Source organism: Schistocerca piceifrons, chromosome 3, assembly GCF_021461385.2.
Source record: "Schistocerca piceifrons isolate TAMUIC-IGC-003096 chromosome 3, iqSchPice1.1, whole genome shotgun sequence".
Classification (NCBI taxonomy): Eukaryota; Metazoa; Arthropoda; class Insecta; order Orthoptera; family Acrididae; genus Schistocerca; species Schistocerca piceifrons.
In genome coordinates, this window is record NC_060140.1 from 30,968,053 (window position 1) to 30,992,619 (window position 24,567).

The window sequence follows — 24,567 nt, forward strand, 5'->3', positions numbered from 1 at the left end:
TTCACTTTTAGCTTGAATTGTGTTGTGTGAATGTCTAATGTTTTCATATTTGTTCTTTCAAGGTTCATTAATAAACTGCGTCCCCAAAACATATTTGTAGCGGGGCCTTCAAAACCTTAGTTACGTCACTGGGTTTAACACAATAAGTGTATTAAAGGTAGAAACTGTGTATGTAGGAGTATATTAAGGCACTAGAACTCACAACGCACAAATCGAACAGGTTGTATTCATCCAGTATTCGAAAATCAGAGCACTTATCAACGAGCTTTACAAATAATTTCAAAACTTTCCGAAATTTTTTCTTGCTGACATCTGTCATTAAATAATGGAAGGGACCAAGGTTCTCGCTTACAAAAATTTCGCTGTTGATGCCATAAAACTTGTGAGCGTGTGGGTGCTATTCTGTCGTTCTGCGCAAAAGATTAATCTGAGATGTACCCTTTACCCTGTGGCTCCTGCGAGATGCAATTTCCATCCCCACACTACTACAGAAGTCAGACAGACGCTCCTAACGTTCTAAAGAGAAATGCCTGAAAAACTTTCAGCAATAAATATCTTCTGGAGTCGTCCACTGTCAGGAAATGACACAAAAATTCACAAAATTTCTTACGTAACTAGTGGGTCCTTGGGTACTGCAGTAGAGCTAGTTGGTGTAAGAAAAACATGAAGCTAACGAAAATTATTATTTATTTTGCAAAAATTCTGAGAAATCACAATAGCACTTTTAGTTATGAACTGAACAAGTTATTTCCGGGTTCTTTTCGGAATGTGAAGTTACCTCTTAAGGATAGAATTCGCTAATGATATTTTTGTACAAAGTTTATTGACTTGGCAGAATGGCTGAGAGCCACGCCTACTCAACTTGAATAATTATCTGTTAGAATGCCACTCAACAATTTGCTTGCAGGCGTTTAACTATAACTCTGTCCGTTCACACCGCACAATAAATGTGGCGGCCAACACAGTGAACAATGCTTAATCGCAAGGACTCAATATACAGTCGCACTCTGATTTGCTCACGACAGAGGTGCTCTCCCAGTGAAGTACTGAGGAGAGACTTGTTCCTCGCTCTTTGAGTACACGTACGAGCGCACACGCTCTCGTTACGTGTTCTCGCTCCAAGAGCGACAACGGAACAGCCCCTCTCCACACCAGATATGAAGGGGTATATCTTTCGGCCTCTTCCATTACTCCTTCAGCACAAGGTGTCAGGAATATCATCTGCCAATCAGCATTGCTCTTCTAAAATGGGAGAATGACGTTCCGTTTAAGGTGACCAATCCGGAAATCTGTAGCATCGGCGTTTGGCGTTTGCTGTCTCCCTGTGAAAACCTCTGAAACTGCGTGCTGTGTTTGTAAAGAATGCGTAGGCTGCCTTTCACTCGGGCAAATGCTGTCTGCTCTACGGGCAGGCGCCTGCCGACATAGATAGGTTAACTCGTCCTCTGAAGGGACCGGCCCCCCGACGTGCGGTTTGCCTCTCCCGAACTAAAAGCCCCTGCAACCGTCATGTCTTTAATGTGTGTGTGTGTGTGTGTGTGTGTGTGCGTACGCCAGCCTCGAGTATTTCCATCTCGGTGCGCACTTGCGATTTACTAGTTATTTGCATATCATTTACATGAATTCATACAACATTGACTTTATCTTATCGAGTTTAGGTTCGCATGAAGCGTCTTGATGTGCGGAATATGATTGTGAGGGCGGAATATGTAAGCAATGAAGGTCAGGAGACCAAGACGTCTTACAAACTTGAGACTTAGGCATGACATTTTAGTTTAATACATCTAACTGTATTCGCAACAGATTTTGCAGACGGTATCGGTATCTATCATTGAATTTACCAGTAAACTTCCGCTGATCAACCAGAACACTATGAGCAACCTGTCTGATAGCCGGTGTGTCCACGTTTGACACAGGTAACAGGGGCGACTCGTCGTGGAATGGAAGCAGCGAGGCTTGTGTGGGCCGCTGGGGGAGTTGGCACCATTTCTGCACACACAACTCCCCTAATTCCTGTAAATTCTGGGGAGGAGCCATGAGCTCTGGCGCCATGTTCAATTACATCCAAGATGTTTACGATCGGGTTCAGATCTGGCGAGCTGTGCGGCCAGCACATCAATTGCAACTCGCCACTGCGTTCCTCGAACAATTTCGTCACAGTCCTGGCCTTGTGACATGGCGCGTTATCTTGCAGAAAAATGCCACTGCCGCTGGGAAACGTGGTCGTGATGAATGGTACAGGGTCTGCAACCAATTTACGATACTCTTTCTTGGCCGTCACGGTGCCTCGCACAAGCTCCACTGGACCTATCGATGCCCCGACGCGAGATTGACTCTGTGCTGTAATACAGGTGTCAAGGAGCTGTTTCCCTGGAAGACGACGGATTCGCGCCCTCCCATCGACACGATGGAGAGGGTATCGGGATTCATCAGCGCTGTACCTCTGCGCCAACGTCCAGTGCCGACGATCATGTGCGCATTCCAGTCGTAGTTGCCGACGTCGCGGTGTTAACATTGGCACATGCACGGGTCGTCGGATGAAGAGGCCCGTCGTTGGGACTGTTCGGTGCACTGTGTGTTCAGACACACTCGTACCCTGCCCAGCATTCAAGTCTGATTTTAGTTCCGCCACAGTTCACCGCCCGTCCTGATTTACCAGTCTGTCCAGTCTAGATATGTAATGAGGGGTGACAGACCAACCCCACGGAGTCTAGACGTAGTTTCAGCTCGGTTTCTCCACTTGTTGAAGACACTCACCACAGGATCCTCCGAACACCCGACAACCCGTGCGGTTTCCGAAATGCTCGTGTCAAGCCTCCGGGTCGTCACGATCTGCCCTCGGTCAAACTGAAACAGGTCACGCACCCTCCCTGTTCCACACTCGGGCAGCACGCGCGCTGATACTATATGCATCGTGCGTGTGTCTGACTAACAGCCATTCGCAGCCAGGTGACACTGCTATTATGGCCTGGACGGGTTTATGTCAGTAATAGGTCGGTGGTCATAATGTCCCGGCTGATCAGTGTACGTCACTGTAAGACTCACAGTTCAGAAGACATGGCGTCCTAAACACTGAGATGCGTGTAAAACTACATTTTGCTTAAGACGGAGCGCAAACTACCGAAACTGCACTCACTCGGTGTCTTATATCCAGAGTGCGTCGCAACTTCCAACAGACCTTAAACACAATAAACTAATAAAATCAACATAATTAGGTTCTTGCGTCTTCACGCATAAACATTTCATATGCTCAACGTCATATGTTTAGCACATTATCTCATATGTAAAGTAATGAAATGCATAAAATTGTTTTACACATAGAATTTCCACTCCTTGGAATACCGGGGCGTGAGCTGTTACTTGTACTCAGTAATCGGTCGAACTAATGTTTTGTAAGCCGCTTCTTTCGCGACTGAATTAAGTTCCTTTAAGAGTTGCGGTTGATGGGGAGGAGACCAAACTGTGAGGTCATCGGTCTCATCGGATTAGGGAAGGAAGTCGGCCGTGCTCTTTCAAAGGAACCATCCCGGCATTTGCCTGAAGCGATTTAGGGAAATCGCGGAAAACCTAAATCAGGATGGCCGGACACGGGATTGAACCGTCGTCCTGAATGCGAGTCCAGTGTGGTAACCATTGCCACACCTCGCTCGGTGACTGCCTTTAAGATTCTCCTAGTGGACACGAATTTGCCATCTGCTTTTCTTGCAATTTGCTTTATGTGGTCATCCCGTGCATGGCTACTTCTGAGTATTTTACGATAGTTACTGTTTCCAGTCATGTAATCGTACAGTAACGCATTCCTTCGTCTGTTTATGCCCAGTACGTTATGTTTATTTACATTCACTTCAACTGGCATCCGTTAATCCTCTGCAGTTCGCTACAGTCTTCAGGTGTTGCTATCTTATTATAGAGAACCACATCATATGTGAACAGTTTCGTGTATAAAAATGTTCAAATGTGTGTGAAATGTTATGGGACTAAGCTTACAGACTGCTTAACCTAAATTATCCTAAGGACAAACACACACACCCATGCCCGAGGGAGGACCCGATCCTCCGCCGGAACCAGCAGTTCCGTGTATAAACAGTGTACATAAATGATCTATTGGAAAGCGTCGGAAGCTCTTTGAGATGACGTAAGGACCATGGAGATGAGATGCGAGAAACTGGGGTTCGTGTGCAGGCATAGGGGCGGTCGTTTCTCGTTCTCTCTAGTTGCGAGCAGCACAGGAAAGGAAATGAGTAATATTGGTACAGCGGACCCTTCGACAAGCACCGTTCGATGGCTTGTGGTGTATATATGTATGTATGTAGATGTAGAAGACTGTTCGCAGACGATGTGATTGCCTATAGGAAAATGGCAACGGAAGATGATGGCATCGAGTCGCAGGATGACTTTCAGAGAATCAACGAGCAGTACAGGCTCTGGCAGTTGACTCTGAACGTAAATAAGTGTACATATTGAGCATACATAGGAAATAAATTCACTACTGTATAACTATCCTATTAATGACAAATTGCTGCAAGCAGTATCTACTTTAAATATTCAGGAGTAACTCTCCAGAGCGACAATAACAGGAAAGACCAAATAAACAAAACAATAGGGAAATGACGTCCCACACTGAGATTCATAGGAAGAGTTTTAAGGAAACATGAGGCAGCCTCGAAAAAAATGGCTTACAAGGCGCTTGTCCACCAATTCTTGAGTACTGTTCATCAATCCGGGAGCCTTACCAGGTAGCACTGATAGAAGAGGTAGAGGAGATCCAATGAAGAGCGGTACGTTTCGTCACGGAATCATTTAGTCGGCGCAAGTGCGTTACAGAACACGAGTGGCAGACGTAACAGGAGAGGTGTCGTGCATCCCGGAGAGGTTTACTAAACACACTTTTAGAGTGTGCTTTCCGGGAAGAGTCGGAAAACATATTACTTCCTCCCACGTACATCTCGCGCAATGACCACGACGAGAAAATTCGAAAAATTAGAGCTAAGACAGAGGCTTACCGACAGTCACTCTTCCCTCGCGCCATTCGCCACTGGATGAGGGAAGGGGGAATCAGTTCGTGGTACCGCTAGTACGCCTACCACCCACTACACACCGTTAGGTGGCTTGCGGAGTGTTGGTGTACATATAGGTGGAGCTTCAGGGTGTTTCTCAGTTGCCGTTTTAGATTTGTAGGGGTTGTGGACGAGACTGTTCTGGAGAGAAACACTTACTCGTCTGGAAATGTAGCGTTCGGATCTAAAATATGTTTGATGAAAGCATCACTTTCAGTTGGCACGGTCAACCCTCCTAGTTTCGAGAGTATCAGTTCCTCGCAGCCATTTTTTAAGTCGGACGAAGATGGCATGTGACGTCATAAGTATAGCAGAGACCTACACGGGCCCTCTTCGCAGTTTGTTTGCGTAGATGGGGCGAGAGATTTGAAAGTCATCCAGTCTTTAAACTCATTTCATACGTTTGCGGATTCGTGAGCTTATCAATACGTTATCTACTAATGTCCCTGCACGACCCCTAGAAGCATGTAATAGGAATCGTAAAACACACTGTAAGTTGTAAACAGTAAAGGTTCTTCTATCGTTCCTTGAAGTACGACAGAAATTACATACGTTGATTTTGTACCGTTAAGCGAGGTAGAACGGCAAACGGGCCGACTTGGAGCGGGAGAGACACCACAGGGCATTTTAATTTCCACTGTCTAACTTTAACAGCATGACCAGGAAGGATTCATACTCATAGCACTGGAAGCTCAAAAACATAACAAAACACTTTCTTTTTAAAGGTGAAATTTCATCATTTCTTCACTGACTACTGGCTGCATTTGTTGCTATAGGTACACTTTTCTTCCTAAGTAAGAGAGATTCTTCGATGACTTTTGCACAGCATACAAACCACAGTTACAGGTGTATGAAACTCTAGAAGTTATTTAATTTATGAAAAAGTGAATGAACTGTTACATTTTAAGCTTCATGTTTAGAAAAAACTCAAGTTTTATAGTTAATTAGCTCAATTTTTTTCACAGTTTTTGAATAGAATTGGAAAATTCTAGAGTTTCATCCACATGTAACTACTGTTTGTATGCTATGAAAAATTCATGGAAGAATCTCTCTTACTTAGGAAGAAAAGTGTACGTGTAGCAACAACTGCAGCCAGTAATAAGTGAAAAAACTGATGAAATTTCACATGTAAAAAAAGGTATTTTGCCACGTTTTTGAACTTCCACTGCGATGAGTGTGAGTCCTCAATCCTTCCTGGTCATGGTGACAAAGTTTTATGTATTTATTTGTAAAATTATAGACAGTAGAAATTAAAGTGTCCTGTGGTGACTCTCCTGCTCCAAGTCGGCCCGTTTGACGTCCTACCCCCCTTAAGAGGAACGTGTTCAGTCCTATCTGCAAGCAAGTCCAGAATGCAGTAACAAGTCTAGTCGAATATCTCGAAAGCATAGTGCGGAAGTGTGTCGAGTGCCTTCCCGAAGACAAAGAACGCGGCATCAACTTGAGCACCGATGACTGTTTTTGAAATATTTGACGAGTTACGACAGCGGCGTGTGAACAGTTGGGCGTCGCCTAGTGAGTGGAAACCCCCGGGATCAGGTAACGGGCCACCGGCCGGACGAGGCCGGTCCCTCGGCCCCTGTCCGACGTCACGCTCTCGATTTCGATCGGGCGAGCTGCAGCTGCGGCTGCGGCTGCGGCAGCTGTAACGTGAGGCGGCGCCCGCGCCGGCGCAATTAGCGTCGTCTGGAGTCTGCGCCAGCGCGCACCTCGCCGCTGTCGCCGCCGCCGCCGCCGCCGCCGCCGCCGCCCGTAATTACGCCGGCCGCAACGCGCACGCTGCTCTCTCGCTCGTGTTCGACGCCGGTACGCTGCATACGGAGTCGAGCATCGATGGCGGGTATTGCGTTTCTGCGTCCGTACTAGTGACTCGGCACACAGCGTCAGTACAACCGCACCGTTGCTCTGGGGCACTGTCTAGTCTCCAACCCGAATTCGTCATCACGCGGGACCAGGAAGCGTCCGCAGATGTGGACGATTTTTGAAAGTCGGAATGTCACACTTGACTTTCCAGCGCATTCCGTATCGTGAAAGACTGTCTAAGGTAAGATAGATTTCTGATTCCTCACGAGGAACGTGGCCAATTAGACGTAACATTGATTTCTGTCTCAGGAGCAGAACTTAGCAGAAGACACGGTGGATTACATCACTTGCAGCTCAAGTCCACATTTGATAGGTTTTATATTATAAATGTTGTCCTATGAATATATACTGTATCAAAAGACCAGCACACTGAGGATATCTCGAAAATTCGTAGTTTTGGCGCGATCTGTTCAAATAAAATGATGGTAAGAGTCATATTGGTGATTAAAGAATGTTCGTATCTGGTTATTTTCGTATTGTAGAGGATGTATCAAAAATACTTCTACAAACTTAGGGGACAGGTTCCTTTACACTAAAACAAGAGAAATTATTCGTGAAAGTTGATGTTCAATAGCTGTCCATTTAGCCGGCCGCGGTGGCTACGCGGTTCTAGACGCTGCAGTCTGGATTCGCGGGACTGCTACGATCGCAGGTTCGAATCCTGCCGCGGGCATGGATGTGTGTGATGTCCTTAGGTTAGTCAGGTTTAAGTAGTTCTAAGTTCTAGGGGACTGATGACCTCAGAAGTTAAGTCGCATAGTGCTCAGAGCCATTTCAACCAATGGGGTTGGGGTGTTAGGGTTACAGTACTTGTCTGATGAATGGTACGGTTGTAGACTGTACAATTACGAAGATAGCTATTCGAAGAGACGGTCATGCATTGTGAGTGCATTTTTCATTTCCGGTTTGAGCAGCTCGCACACGCAAGTAAAGGAATTACGTTCCGTAGCAGAAAAATGAAGGCTGAGTTAAGAGAGTGAGGCGACTGCAGCCGTCTGTGCTCGGGTGAGACGGTAGCCAGCCGGTCGCTATCAGCTGTGCCGGGGACAGGTTCGTGACCGGTAGAGTCGCCAGATGGCATCTCGGTAGACCACCCGTGGCGCCAGCCGATGTTCCGCCTCCAGCTGCAGTTCCAGCGAGTAACCTCCAGTTCACGAGACATCGAGCAAACGTGACGACATTTTGGCGTAACACTCTGTATCGGAGACGGAAAGAGCTGTCTCTCTACTATCGTGATGGTTCGGTTCATAGTACGTGAGGTGTATATGATGTCCAAAACTGTAAAGTTTAGCTCAATTAGGAACAACTGGAGGTATGTTTTTTTTTCTGCCCGATACCTTAACCTAGAGCTTACGTTATCTATAGATGTGTCCAGTTCTGCATTCGTGTGGCCCGGACAGTGCTTAAGGAAGAGACGAAAATATTTGCAAGACTTAATTAAGTCCGAAACTTATTATTAATAAAGTCGCACTGCAATAACTATTTTTACTGATATGCCATAATCATACCCGAATGTGAGACAGACGACTTGCTGATTTATAAGCAGAAAACAAGCTGATGAATCCAGTGACGTATATATTCAACTTAGTGCATGACGGTGTCCCAAAAATCTAACTTTATTTTTACACACTGTGAAAACTAGTTTCAAAGTTGGTCTGTAACTAGAAAGGTTGGATAGCCATTCTGTCAGATTATTTAAACCAGTAGCTCATTTATCTTATGTCCTATGAATAAATGTTGGTTCACACCACATTGAGGAACTCTCTAAAACGCTTCCGTTTTGGTAAAACTTGTAATAACATGACGAAAAACGTAATATTAGTGGTTAAAGATTTACATAAACTGAAGACGTTTTTGTTTGGAAAAGAATGTCCTAAAAGAAATAGATCGTAAATGTTTTATACCTTATAAATGTTTCCTTTTAATTCCTTTGCAAATGTGTCAGTCTTTTCCATGCTCTTTATTGTGAGTGGTAGTTTGTTTTAGCAGATTATCAACTTGTTTTGAATATTTATTCACATCTGTGTGTTTCATGCTTAATTTGTAAAGCACTAACATCACTCCTGAGAGAGAGAGAGAGAGAGAGAGAGAGAGAGAGAGAGAGAGAGAGCATTCGTAAATTGCACATAAAATCAAATATTGCAGAAAGTACTTCTATGAAATTAATAATCAAGTCCCAGAGTCTTTTCGAAATGCGAAGAAGAAAAAAAATTGAAAGTAGTAGGACGCGAACCAGCCACTAAGGAAGAAAACTTCGGAGCGCTACGCTTGTAACCACTCCACGACGATGCAATGACGAAATTCCAGCCTTTTTGCCATAACGTACATATAGTGAAAGGTTTAATCGACGATGTATCATTATTCCACATTTAATTAGAGCAATTCGTACCAAGAACGACATGTTTTTATAAATCTTCAACGTGCCATTTTCTTGAAGTGGCATACTTTCATAATAAGCTAGCTATAGGTACGATACGGAAACTACCCACTTCGCAATTAAAATGGTGGCTCCAAAGCATCCCGCATTGAGCGCTAAAGAGGTCGACAGCAGTTTCTGTGGTCTCCGATAGCGGCGTATGACGTCAACATGACGTCAAATATGCACGAAGTTTTGTGAAATATAGGTCATCCAATTACCCTCCCCCTCCCCCTGACGATACTTTTGTGCAATTTATTCTACGCATATCTAGCAATTTTTGTAATTCTGTGAGTAGGTTTAATGAAATGAAGCACAGCGAAACTGACTGTCCGGTAAGGTTTGACAGAAGAACTACATGGGTTAAACGTGTACCACAGTGGTTGGCCAGTTAACTGAAATGGCCGCTGCCAGAGCTCTGACGTCACGGGGCGGCTGAGCAGCGCAGCCTGCAGGATCAGCAGAGCATCGTTACACCTACCAACTCCCACCATCTTATTAGCCGGCCACAAATTTTGTAAGCACGCAGCAGGTCGTACCAATAGAAACTTAGGAACAGCAAAGCCAATGGCTGGAGGGGCGAGTGAAACACACAGCCCCTCCACCGTAGGTGCAGTCCTGAATCAGCAACAATCGGAATCTTCAGCGTTGAGTCGAGCAGCAGCCGCTCGGCTACCGTGGTTAGGGACGCCGAGCTCCTACAGTACCATAGCGAAGTGGCAGTAAGAACTGCATTGCCGAACACGCGAGAGCTATGTAGGCGATAGTAGCCGCGTTGGCCGCTGGTGGCCGAGCGGTTCTGGCGCTGCAGTCTGGAACCGCGCGACCGCTACGGTCGCAGGTTCGAATCCTGCCTCGGGCATGGATGTGTGTGTTGTCCTTAGGTTAGTTAGGTTTAAGTAGTTCTAAGTTCTAGGGGACTGATGACCTCAGCAGTTGAGTCCCATAGCGCTCAGAGCCATTTTTGGTAGTAGCCACGTAAACCACGTTAGCCATAGACGTGTGTTCGGTAGTAGTAGTTTATTTGTGGTGCTTGTCGGACAGAATGACAATGTAGAAATGAGACTCAGACAACAGCGTACGTGTACAGTGGTAGAACTTCTTCCCGTAGGCAGAAGACGGGAAGACGAGGGGTAGGAGAAGTCATGCGCCTGTCACAGTCAGTATTAAACCGTTTTTCTTTCTTAATGTTTTGTCCGTCATGTTTTGCTTCGCTCTGTGCCTCCGTCCTATCTCGCACCCCAACTGTACTGCCCTGAATACACAAAATCAAAAAACCTCCCTTAATGTTTCTTTCCATGCTGTCATTGGTTCGCATTTAGCACTACGAACGAGGCACAGCTGACTTCTGTCTATACAGATGAAAATACATTCACGGTCGGTTCAAAAATAGGGCATGTTTAAATGTGTTGCCAGGGAACATTTTTGCCACCATTTCCATTTGTATATTGGCTCACTTTGATTACAACAAAATTAAATGGCTCGTCAAAAAGCTTTTATACGAAAAGGTCGCCATCCGGCGTTACGTTATCTTTGCCCCCCTAGGTCCTGAAAAAGGCTTTCAGAACGGTATTCCCGTCTGCTACGTACTTCCAATCGAGTACGTCCGTCTTACAACTTCCGTTCCTCTCTCGTCACAGTCAACAAGACACGGTCCCGTACATTCATACATGACGTGCAGAAGTGGACCAAGCTTGTGTTGTGTTCCCTTCCAGACAGATGGTGTTGCAAAGGCACCTGCTCCAGTATGCTGATGGCTGCTTTTCTTGCCCACTTCCAAGTCCTGCAAATTTCTCCACGGTCCCTCCAGATTCAACTCACCTACATCACCGCCTACTGCAACTTCTGGTGGCTTAAAATCAGTCCCATCAAAAGGTACGCATAAGTCGTACCACCAATTGCTTCAAGTCTTCCTGATCTGCATCTGCCGGCCGAAGTGGCCGTGCGGTTAAAGGCGCTGCAGTCTGGAACCGCAAGACCGCTACGGTCGCAGGTTCGAATCCTGCCTCGGGCATGGATGTTTGTGATGTCCTTAGGTTAGTTAGGTTTAACTAGTTCTAAGTTCTAGGGGACTAATGACCTCAGAAGTTGAGTCCCATAGTGCTCAGAGCCATTTGAACCATTTTTTTGATCTGCATCTCACCACCCATAACTCTTTCATTTGTCTCACTAACTCACTACAATTTATTGATTTACCTCTGGAGAATGTGCTCGCCAGGGCATCAGTCGAACATTTTCTGTATCCAGAAAGGCCCATACAGGACCTGCAACATGCGTTCGTGCATTATACTGCTGAAATGTAGGGTTTCGCAGGGAAATGTAGGGTTTCCTCATGTCAGCACGTTGTAGGTGTCGCCACCGGCGCCAACCTTGTGTTGAATGCTCTGAAAAGCTAATCATTTGCATATCACAGCATCTTCTTCCTGTTGGTTAAATTTCGCGTCTGTAGCACGTCATCTTCGTAGTGTAGCAATTTTAATGGCCAGTAGTGTAGAAATGGTTCTTCCTAGATTTGGCAGAAGCGGCATCTTCAACATAGCATAAGCCATAACACTATCTGTTGTAATTTTTATAGTAATGCAGTCATCTTTAAGTGTATTTTAATCCCTTTATTTTATTTATTTTAACTGTACACAAATACGTGACTGTTTTTTGACACCATTGGGGAGAAGAGAAGCGATATCGCTACTGTCAGCTCCCTACCCGTGCCCCCGCTTTTTCCCGTCATAAGTAACACGAAATGAACCATAAACTAAAAAAAAATCGTTTATCAGTAACAGTGTAGCGCTTTGTGGATCTATAAGTCATGGAGGAGAGGCTTGAAAAATCTCATAGGTGACCAGTATTCGAAGCGTCTACCGTCAGCAGTCCACCACCGGCGCTCCCGGCCACCTGAGCAGACACACCGCCGAACGGAGTCGCACCTGCCTGGGACACGGCAGACGTAGCCCGCGCCGCCGGCAGCACGGTCCAGCGCGAGGCGACAGCTGCCACCGCTATTCCTGGCCTCCAGGGCCACGCGACCGCCCCCTGGCTCCCTCCAGCCACCGCTGCAGATTCCACTCCTGCTGCGAGTACACGTCCACTGATGCAACCCGCCAAACGCTCGCAGTTTACAATCCCCAGGGCGAGTTAGCACTTTGGTCCACCTAATGTCTTCCTCACTAGCTGATCATTCGGCGTAGGTTATTTATCCCACTTTTGAGTGCTGCCCCCACCTACCTCGAACCTAACCATCATAGGACGGTTATGTTACCAGCGCAGTCACCAATCATTGTCAACAGATATTTCGTTAGGCGCTATTCCTGACTAACGTACACAGCGTGTTAGGACCACAGCGCGGCGCCAAAACTGCGTAATTTAACACCGCGTAGTGGCGATGGGGCTACGTCACACGGGAATTTAATGGACGAAAAATAGAAAACGTTTCTGTTCTTCGTAGATCACAAGCTGAAGTGTAGAATACTACGAAGATACATAACTGCTGGCGACAAATGACGCATGTGTGCAAATGTACAGTCATTTTATTTGCAAATTGGTATCTTCTCCGTAAACCTCAGCGTAACGAAAGCATGCAGCATTTAATGTTTCTGCTCAGCGGCGTGTGCCCTGAACTGTACCAGGTGTACCGGTATGAAATGAGCGTTAAGATACAAATGTGTCGATAGGGAACATTTGTTGTGAACGAGCTTTAATTTTTTTGTTTGGTTGGTATGACATCTGTCAAAGATATTTAGTATACATCAAGTCAATGAACAAACGACTTCATATGTTTTCATCATGTTAACAATGTAGAATTTTGTACCAGAAAGTGATGATTTGCAGAAAGCATTAATTTTTTGTTTTCATTTGAAAAAAAGTGCTGCAGAGTCGCATCGAATGCTTGTCGAGGCATATGGTGATCATGCTCTATCAGAAGCAACATGCAAAAGATCGTTTCAACGGTTCAGAAACAATGATTTTGATGTAAGAAATGAAGAACGTGTAAGACCACCAAAAAAGTTCGAAGACGCCGAATTGCAAGCAATATTGGATGAAGATGATACTTTGAGTCAGAAGCAAATGGCAGCAATGCTAAATGTTGCACAACAAACAATTTCTGACCGTTTGAAAGCTACGAGAAAGATCCAAAAGTGAGGAAAATGGGTGCCACATGAATTGAATGAAAGACAGATGGAAAACCGAAAAACCATTTGTCAAATTTTGCTTCAAAGACATGAAAGAAAATCAATTTTGCATCGAATTGTTACTGGCGATGAAAAATGGATTTATTTTAAGAATCCTAAACGGGAAACATCATGCGTTAATCCAGGACAACCATCAACATCGACTGCAAAACCAGATCGATTCGGCAAGAAGACAATGCTCTGTGTTTGGTGGGATCAGGAAGGTGTGGTGTATCATTAGCTTCTAAAACCCGGTGAAACTGTGATTGCTAATCCCTACAGACAACAAATGATCAATCTGAACTATGCATTGATCGAAAAAAGACCAGAACGGGCCAGAAGACATAGCAAAGTAATTTTTTTACACGACAATGCACCTGCACACAAAGCAAAACTGGTTCAGGATACAAAAAACTTGGCTGGGAGCTGCTACCCCACCCACAGTATTCACCATACTTGACCCCTTCCGACTACCATTTGTTTCCATCAACGGGACACGCACTGGCCGAGGAACACTTCGATTCCTACGAAGAAGTCGAAAATTGGGTGTCTGATTGGTTTGATTCGAAAGACGAACATTTCTATTGGCGTGGTGTCCACTAATTGCCAGAAAGGTGGTCACAGTGTATAGAAAGCAATGGTCAGTACTTTGAATAAAACGGTTTTCCTTTTCAATTCAAAATTAGAGTTTCATTTTCACAAAAAAACGCTCGTTTCATACCGGTACACCTGGTAAATGTTAACGGTCGTAAAACCTGACGCCTAATTAAAGCTCCTTTCTACATGTAAACCCACAAGAAGTTGACATGAAATAACAATTTTCAGATGGAAAATAAATAAAACCCACTGAAGATAATACAGAAACTGCTGAACAGGTTTGGGAAGAGCAGAACTAATAACCGGTGTCTTGCAAAAGGCGGGACTCCTCCACAAGGCCTGGCCACAGTGGAGCGGGGCGGCCAGCGCTGGACGCCCCTTTCCCTGCAGTGTGCAACACAGCCCCATCTGACCATACGGAGTGTCTCCCCCGCTGCAAGCGTTTCCGGAGGCGCGTGCCGCACGAGTCGCGCGGGTGCAGCGCACACTGCGACGCCTACACCATACTTCGCACGCGCCGACTGGCGACGCTCTGCGCTGACAGAACCGAAGCGCGCGCACCCTGTTGTTTTTCTCAAACCATTTTACAGAAACTATTCATTGAAAATATTTGATTTTTGCCTTACTTGTAGCGTTACATGTCAGCTTCCTGGCGAAGTGCCCATCATCTCGCTAATGGCCATTCTTATTGTCATGTACACATTTTAGTAAGACACTACGCAAAACTCCAAAAATTTGCAACGAAAATTAGGGGTCGCTTTGATTTTGCGTTTGGCGCGCACTACACCATATGTTGCTGCGTATGAAATGTAGCTAACATGTTGAATTTTTGTTTCGACTTGGGAGGAGGTCTATATCTGCCTCCGATCTCGAGAAAATGGATCCTACGTAGCGCGCTCACTTCCGATCCCTAGCCCGCGAGAATGAAATACTCGCAGCATCATTCATATCTCCTAAACCGCTCGAGACATCGAAACGAAAGTTTGGCGAATGTTAGCACACAAGGAGGAGAGTGTTTTGCCAATTCTTAAACACACTGAAATTTCTTATCTGTAGCGATATATCACAACTTACACTTCCCTTTTTATTTATTTCACTCCAGTGACTGCAACTTTTTAAGAGTTATCGACGGCTAGCGAAACGAGAGCTTCCTACTACGAAAATAAACATGAAATGTATTCTTTTATGTTACTGCAAACCGACACTATGAGGTTTTTCGTAAGCTATTGAGCTCTGTGATTGCCAATTACTTGTTTAATGAGGCACTCCGTTTCGGAATTCCGTCGCAAGAGCTGCTGTGAGATGAGTTTGGCAAATTATACTGTGACAAAGGAAGTTCAATTAAACCAGTCACCAGGAGAAATGTCGCCGTACTCACAAACGGTGATGCTTCTTCGAATGAGAAAAGGTTAACAAGTCACACAAAAATAGATTGCCAGTTCTGTTGGAATTTTGGTGGAATCCCCGTAACCCATCGTATTTTTAACACTGAGCGACTGGAATGGAAACTTACCAAAGGATTTTATTCCTTCTCCTGATCTGAGCAGTATTAAAATAATGACGAGCGTTCCTTCAGGCGGAATGATAGGCACATGCCAGATGCTGGCTACTCACCTACGGCTTGCCAAACTGACAATGTGTGATCGCGAATAAAATAGTTGTTATTGAGAAAAATAAACAATTGATCTGTCGCACAACACACTGGTCAGTGTATGGTCAGCAGCGGTGGGTAATGAGCGCGACAGGAATGAAGAAGCTAGCCATGTGTGCCTTGTGAGCTGGAGTTCGAAAAACATTGTCATGAAAGTAGACCTGCCTTTGTCAGCAGTACATTTCAACAAATTAAATATATCAGATGGTTCAAATTGGGTCTGAGCACTATGGGACTTAACTGCTGCTGTCATCAGTCCCCTAGAACTTAGAACTAATTAAACCTAACTAACCTAAGGACATCACACACATCCATGCCCGAGGCAGGATTCGAACCTGCGACCGTAGCCGTCGCCCGGCTCCAGACTGTAGCGCCTAGAACCGCACGGCCACTTCGGCCGGCTTAAATATATCTAATCATCACACTTTTTTAGGATATTCCTACTTTCGTAATAATACCGACCATTTTCTTCATTTGTGTAGCCTCTTGTATAATTAGCTTGTCAATGCCGATAATGTGCATGCAACAATTGAAACGCTTTTTCTCATCGCGGCGAACCAATTAAAACATTGTTATTTGTGACTGCATTTCTACTGTTTCTAGCTTGCAGTGGAAATGTGATATTCACATGCATGTAGCATAGTGTGTCGTATTACATTACTACATTGATATCCAAGTAATCACAGTGAGGCTTCTATACTTCAGATTTTGGACGCTTTTCACCAGGAGCACAAAAGAGGACACACCTGTGGATATTATCCCTTTCCAAATTTTTGTAACAGATTGTACAGATCGCCAGCATACTAAGCAGCGAGAAGATAACCTTGCTTTACTCTCCTGCCTTGCTTCTTAATGACATGATTTTATAATATTCCATGCTCCCTTATTCTCTACCCTCTGTCCCTTCTTGCGATCTGAAAACATCGCGGAGGCATATGATACAAGTCCAGCGGCCAACGGCTCACCAGTTACTGAAGTATGCATTTTTCGTGACAGAAGAAAAACAAAACAAAACAAATACAAATAACAGAGAAGTATAATGTAAGATCAGGCGGAGCTTGCGCGTGCAACACAGCCGTCGAGCGTGCAGCGAGTGCGAACCGTGTCTCTAAAGGAAGGATCACACCGCCAAAAAAGCGAGGCCAGCAATTTTGTAGTGCGTAATTCACATACATGTCTCGCTCCTTTCTTGCCACTAGTGATGTGAAATGCAACAGTTTAAAGTGTCTAATACTGTTTTCGTTTAAAATAAAATTTAAAGAAACGAAAAAAAGCTTGAATTCGGTTTTCAGGTGCATCGACCCTTTTCAAAATGTTATGAAATTTAGACACAGACATTCCCACGCATTCGTGAAAACTGTCAGCATGTGATCGTAAACTCCTATACAATGTATGAAACTCTCCGAACAATTCTGTTTCACTAGATTACTTGGCTATTTCCTTACACTGAAGACATCGACTTTCAGAAATATATTTTCTTCCAGCACCAAATCGGATAGCTGTGTATTCGCCTCTAATGTGTGTCCCATCTCTGCATACTGCTACTGCACACCGCTGACCAGAGAGCCGCTACTCGAGAGGGAAACACCACGTCGCAGCCCCCTCAGATTTTGTGGTAAGATGGCCCAGTGGATAGTTCGTGAAAAACTAAACGCAGATCAACGACGAAAACAGGAAGGAGGTGTACTGAACTGTGGAAAAAGAAGCAAAATAGAAATAGTGAACGGTCGAAGTGCATCATTAAGCGTATTTGATTAGCCACGGAATCGTGGTTATGTGGGAAAGCTGCTGGACTCCGAAGGGGAGATACATGTTCAAATGTTCTTCACGACCCTCTTTTTTTTTTCTATGACCTGTCCGTCCAGTGTAGAATGCATCCAGCGTTCTGCCGGCTCCCTGCTGCGCACTCTGTTAGTTGTATTCAGACTTACATCTGTGTCGGGGTGCAACGTCCGGCTGCAACAGTGAAGTGTAAGGAAGGGACCTCCACACGTTCGTACCTCCTATTTGTGCTACACAATATCACATGTTATGGCTCTTGCGTTTAGGTTTGCAAGTTTTGATTCTTGACTTCCTCCGTTGTAACACAGTTCACACACGTTTATTTATTGTTTTCATTTCTGTGAGATGCCTATGCGGCATCTCATCTGTTCTCACTCTTCCTCACATCTATGTTGTTGTTGTTGTTGTTGTTGTCTTCAGTCCTGAGACTCGTTTGATACAGCTGTCCATGCTACTCTATCCTGCGCAAGCTTCTTCATCTCCCAGTACCTACTGCAACCTACATCCTTCTGGATCTCCTTAGGATATTAATCTCTTGGTCTCCGTCTACGATTTTTACCCTCCACGCTGCCTCCAATACTAAATTGGTGATCCCTTGATGCCTCAGAACATGTCCTACCAACCGATCCCTTCTTCTAGTCAAGTAGTGCCACAAACTCCTCTTCTCCCCAATTCTGTTCAATACCTCCTCATTAGTTATGTGATCTACCCATCTAATCATCAGCATTCTTCTGTAGCACCACATTCGAAAGATTCTATTCTCTTCTTGTCCCAACTATTTATCGTCCATGTTTCACTTTCATACATGACTACACTCCATACAAATACTTTCAGAAACCATTTCCTGACTCTTAAATCTATACTCGATGTTAACAAATTTCTCTTCTTCAGAAACGCCTTCCTTGCCATTAAAAGTCTACATTTTATGTCCTCTCTACTTCGACCATCATCAAATGGTTCAAATGGCTCTGAGCACTATGCGACTTAACTTCTGAGGTCATCAGTCGCCTAGAACTTAGAACCAATTAAACCTACGTAACCTAAGGACATCGCACACATCCATGCCCGAGGCAGGATTCGAACCTGCGACAAGTAGCGGTCGCGCGGTTCCAGACTGTAGCGCCTAGAACCGCACGGCCCCTCCGGCCGGCCGACCATCATCAGTTATTTTGCTCCCCAAATAGCAAAACTCCTTTACTACTTTAAGTGTCTCATTTCCTAATCTAATTCCCTCAACATCACCCGACTTAATTCGACTACATTCCATTATCCTCGTTTTGTTTTTGTTGATGTTCATCTTATATCCTCCTTTGAAGACACCGTCCATTCTGTTCAACTGCTCTTTCAGGTCCTTTGCTGTCTCTGACAGAATTACAATGTCATCGGCGAACCTTAAAGCTTTTATTTCTTCTCCATGGTTTTTAATACCTACTCCGAATTTTTCTTTTGTTTCCTTTACTGCTTACTCAATATACAGATTGAATAACATCGGGGACAGGCTACAACCCTGTCTCACTCCCTTCCCAACCACTGCTTCCCTTTCATGCCCCTCGACTCTTATAACTGCCATCTGGTTACTGAACAAATTGTAAATAGCCCTTCGCTCCCTGTATTTTACCTCCGCCACCTTCAGAATTTGAAAGAGAGTATTCCAGTCAACATTGTCAAAAGCTTCTTGTAAGGTAAGTCGTAGGGTCAGTATTGCCTCACGTCTTCCAATATTTCAACGGAATCCAAACTGATCTTCCCCGAGGTCGGCTTCTACCAGTTTTTCCATTCGTCTGTAAAGAATTCGCGTTAGTATTTTGCGGCTGTTACGTATTAAACTGATAGTTTGGTAATTTTCACATCCGTCAACTACTGCTTTCTTTGGGATTGCAATTATTATATTCTTCCTGATGTCTGAGGGTATTTCACCTGTCTCATACATCTTGCTCACCAGATGGTACAGTTTTGTCAGGACTGGCTCTCCCAATGCCGTCAGTAGTTCTAATGCAATGTTGTCTAGTCCCGGGGCCTTGTTTCGGCTCAGGTCTTTCAGTGCTCTGTCAAACTCTTCACGCAGTATCATATCTCCTATTTCATCTTCATCTACATCTTCTTCCATTTCCATAATATTATCCTCAAGTACATTGCCCTTGTATAGACGCTCTATATACTCCTTCCACCTTTCAGCTTTCCTTTCTTTGGTTAGAACTGGGTTTCCATCTGACTTCTTGATATTCATACAAGTGGTTCTCTTTTCTCCAAAGGTCTCTTCAATTTTCCTGTAGGTGGACTGGGCCATCTAACAACTAAATCTAAGGGGGGGGGGGGGGTATGAGGTTTCCCTGGTCAGGACAGTACAGCTTCGGCGCGCATTCTGACGTCATCGAGCGATCGTCCCGGTCCCCGCTGGGCTGCATTGACTCAGGCCGTAGCTCAGTAGTACTTGTGTTAGCGAGCACGGAAAGCCGGTGCCGTCCCCAGTTGTTCTGCCGCCCTAGGCCAGAACTGGAAAACGACGCCCTCTCCTCTCCACTACAATCGGTCTTCCCGCTATGCTCCCCCTCCACCTCCAGCAACATCCAACGACACAACAATGTAAATATCTTATCATACTTTTCAGCATTAACCTAAGGTGATTCAAATGGTTCAAATGGCTCTAAGCACTATGAGACTTAACTTCTGAGGTCATCAGTTGCCTAGAACTTAGAACTAATTAAACCTAACTAACCTAAGGACATCACACACATCCGTGCCCGAGGCAGGATTCGAGTCTGCGACCGTAGAGGTCGCTCGGTCCCAGACTGTAGCACCTAGAACCGCGCTGCCACTCCGGCCACCAAACTAAGATGACTGAACGTCCTGGTTTTCTGATTTCTGGTGACAATCCCCAATTTTCATACTTTGTTCTCAATGCCCTTAAAACTGATTCTTATTTTGTTTCCTCAGTTTCTGAAATTTGCCAAAATAATTGCTGACCATTTTAAACTAGAACTCTACTGAATATACTAGTGCAACGAAATTTGGCATCAATTACCTGTTTTATTTAATTACAAGAAAACGGACTAATAAAGGTGTGGAACTATTTTCTGGTACGAATGAATTTTTCCTGGAGTTTAGAAGTTATGCTGCACTGATGTGAGATACGCTGAAACGTCAGACTAGGTCATCTAGATAGTCCTGGTGTTATTTCCCTATTTTACTTGAAATATTTTTAGAATGTAGAATAAATTGCATCTTTTACAGCATTCACTGTCTTCCGATTAAATAATTAAATGACATCTTGTTTGCATTTTCTGATACAAGTTCTACAACTTTTTGTTAGTGATTTCCGTTTCGTACTCAGTAGCGGCAGCTTTAGATTTGAGGTAATTAGAGGCATTGTGTTTACTTTTGTCAACGCAAGTAAGACGTATCGTGTAACTGTTCCGTATGCTTTTGAAAACAATTCGGCGCTTTAATTTTTCCTCTTTTCCATTTTTTCCCCTCATTTGTTCAGTTTTTTCGCTGTTAATTTGAAAATTTTTTCCGACTTTAGCCTCCTGTAAAATTATACCGCCCTAGGCTGCCTAGTAATAGAAACGACCCTGAGAAGAACTGCAACATCCAGGAGATGAGTACTCTTCGATTGAAGCCAGTGGGACAGGCAGAGCCCAAGAGCACGTGACCAACAGGTCAGAGGTCGGCTGACGCGCGAGCTGACGGGAACGGCGCACCGCGGTGAATTACAACAGCCCACCGCCCATCACGGTCATCTTCTCACCCACTCTCTGTCCCTCGAACGTGGCCGTTACTGAGTGAGACGGTCGCTGTGTTTGAAGCGCTTATAGCAGCTGTACCCCGTGTGGACCGGCTGCTGTGATCACCGCATGACGCGTCAGTTTTAACAACAGAAGTACACGTTTAACGAGAGGCCTCGGAGAGAAGCCTTAGGTCATCACTCTGCCATTTAGCAGCCCATGGCGGTAGTCCGTAGCGTCTTCTCGCAAGGCTGTGAACGAATTCAAACTGAAACCGTACAAAGCGGCTAGGTTGGCGTGAAATTTTGAGAATTTTCGGGTAACATCACATTTTTTGTATGTACTGTCCATCGCCCAGAACTCCTTCCACACTCTAAACAACAATTGCACGTCTAATCATTCGAAGTGGCGAAATGGAAAACGAGCCTGGACATATGAAATAAGTTGGCTGGCTCTGAGCACTATGGGACTTAACATCTGAGGTCATCAATCCCCTAGAACTTAGAACTACTTAAACCTAACTAACCAAAAGGACATCACACACATCCATGCCCGAGGCAGGATTCGAACCTGCGACCGTAGCGGTCGCGCGGTTCCAGACTGAAGCGCCCAGAACCGGTCGGCCACACCGTCAGGCTGAAATCAGTTATTTAATACGTTTATATGATCGCTGGTTAGATGTCTGCATTTCATTCCTTTTACATACGTTTATTCCCGCAGTGTTGGGATGGTCCTCCACATCTTTTTGTCACTAACAAATATGTTCTGCAACGTTTAAATATGAACAACATATCGAAAGTGCAAGAAGATAGGAAGAAATTGGAGCATCTTCTATAAATGTAGTGTTTGAAATCCTGATTTCCGTTTATGCGGCAAAGTAAATTTGCATCAGTGTAGTAATGAGCACTATAAATAATTGTCTTAGAAACCGTAGGGAGAATATTTTTAACTCCGTGATAAAATAATTGCGTGTGAGAGAAGCAAGTCTGTGTATGTTGCAGTGGCAGTTAGATTATACAGTATCATAGTATCCCACAGACGAAAAGAATTATTCAATATTTGTTCAACCACAGCCCGAATAACATACGACACATATATTTTTTGCACTAGCGTTTCAAGTATCTTGTGATTATAACCGTAAACTACTCAGACGGAGGAATTTTCCTTCATTGCAGTTGTTGAAGTTGACATTTTGCTTCGTACATCACTTGATACGCCTTATTCCTCACGAAATGCAGACAGTAAAATGTCGAATTTCGTACCCAATCGTATTTCGATTTTGCGCTTTTTTTTCTTTTGTTATTTCTCCTGTTTTTGTGTCTGAGTTCATTAGCTTTTGTACTTTTATTTTGTTGTTTTGTTTTGTTCTTTTCAGTTGCTTTTAAGTTTTTAGACATTTTTGTTGTTTCGTTTTCAGGGTTTCGGATCTGGAGAAGCTGAGGACGATGACTTCGTAAGTATTATGCCTCAGATATCAACTGATTTCATTCTCGGTCCACTACTAAATGTCTGTCATGCGCTTCGCATTTTAATTCGACGTGCATCCTTCAGAACACCGAAATAAAGTAGAAATGACTGAATACGGCAGAAGAAGACTATTCAGAAACGCTGTATACGCACACAGTACGTGGATGTTACAAGGAGTATTCGGTCCCAGGCACGGGTGCTCGACGATCACAGGTAACGACGAAGTTTCCTTAATTTTGTCAGCCTATTCTCCCACAATGTGAAAGCCTACGGAAAGAATTATTGTCCAGAACACTAATACAGTCTTAGCAGCCTGGTTTGCTTGCGGCTGAAGATTTATATTTGACGGTGACAACGATATTTATGTGATTCTTGAGTTTCTCCCAGCGTATTTGATAATCAAAATATCCGTGGGTGTACTGCCGGTCTACAGTGTCCAACGGGCACTGTAGACCGGCAGTACACCCGTGTATATTTTGATTAACGATATTTATAACTTATTCGTAGTGTTGGTTCTTCAAAATTGTAGCTCGGAGGCTGCAATACATATTAAAAAATTCCATCGTTGGTGCCATCATTTTTAGAGATAGGCGAACTTCTGTATAAGCCCCAGCCTCCACACAGAATGGACTTTTGCTGCATTTCATACATCACGTACGGTACTAGCAACTGTAATTTCTTAATCCTGATCACAAATATAGCAACAGCCCCAATGACCGCTTTCACCTGCTAACAAGCATCTTCAGATAACATTAAATCCTTATTACCATAGGAACGTGTTGCAAAGCGACAGCATTTGGCATTAAGTGTCTGAGTACATGGCTTACGACGCTCTCCTGCTTTAATAAGGATTTATCGTTATCTGAAGATGCTTATTGCGTATCAAAGTCAGTCAACAGTATTGTTACTTTTTGGAGATCATAAACAATAAATTAAAATTATTACATAATGTTCAGATAGTGTGTTCCACACCTTGACTATGACTATGACAGTCATAACCAGTTTACATTCTAATTATTGAGCTTGTAAGGAAATCTAGAATGGATAGGTGTCAGTGTGTGGGTGTTATGTTGACGAGTTGTGCAACGGATTGATCTGACAAGTACCCTTTGGCTCCTGCAAGAAGCAATTTCCACCCCACACTACTACAGAAGTCAGACAGACGCTCCTAACATACCAAAAAGAAATGCCTGAAAAACTTTCAGCAATCAATATCTTCTAGAGTCGTCCGCTGTAAGGAAAAGACACAAAAATATTCTATCTTCTTACGTAACTAGTGGGATACTTGGGTACTGGAGTATTGCTAGTTAGTGTAAGAAAAACATTAAACGAACGGAAAATATTATTTATTGCAAAATTTAAGAAAAATCAAATGAAACTTCTATTTATAAACTGATACACAAATTTCTGCGTTCTTTTTGGAATAGGAGGTTACCTCGTATGGAGAGGGATCCTGTTAATGACATTTATACACAGTGTGGGAAAGCTCTTTTAGCCCTTTTCTTTAAGAATGTTATTTACTCGGTAGAATGGCTGAGAGCGGCGCCCACTCAACTTGAATAATTATCCGATTGAATTTTTCTAGGTGCAGTCGAGGCTGTCACGTGAGAAATTAATGGAGTGATGTGAATAAAGTATGTTATTTCTAGTGGAGGAAAGATGGGGCTCGCATACGCTGTAGTGCACAATACCGCGAGCTGTGACGACTGCTACCTGTGTCGTTCGCCACTGAAAAATAACAAAACTCTCTCTTTCTACCTAGATTGACCTTCGCCAATCGAACTCTCACTAAGCCCTGATAAAGTCAAGGTCTCCTATCTGCCCTTTGTCTAACTATTGGCGT

General features: G+C 44.2%; 1 protein-coding gene across 1 annotated transcript in view; it reads left to right on the plus strand.

Moving 5' to 3' along the window:
- LOC124789721 (collagen alpha-1(XVIII) chain-like) overlaps window positions 1-24,567 on the plus strand; it is a 971,515-nt gene that overhangs the window by 609,618 nt on the left and 337,330 nt on the right. Inside the window, exon 3 of the mRNA XM_047257171.1 lies at window positions 22,675-22,710. The gene's annotated coding sequence lies outside the window, so the exon portion shown is untranslated. The remainder of the gene's footprint in view (window positions 1-22,674; window positions 22,711-24,567) is intronic.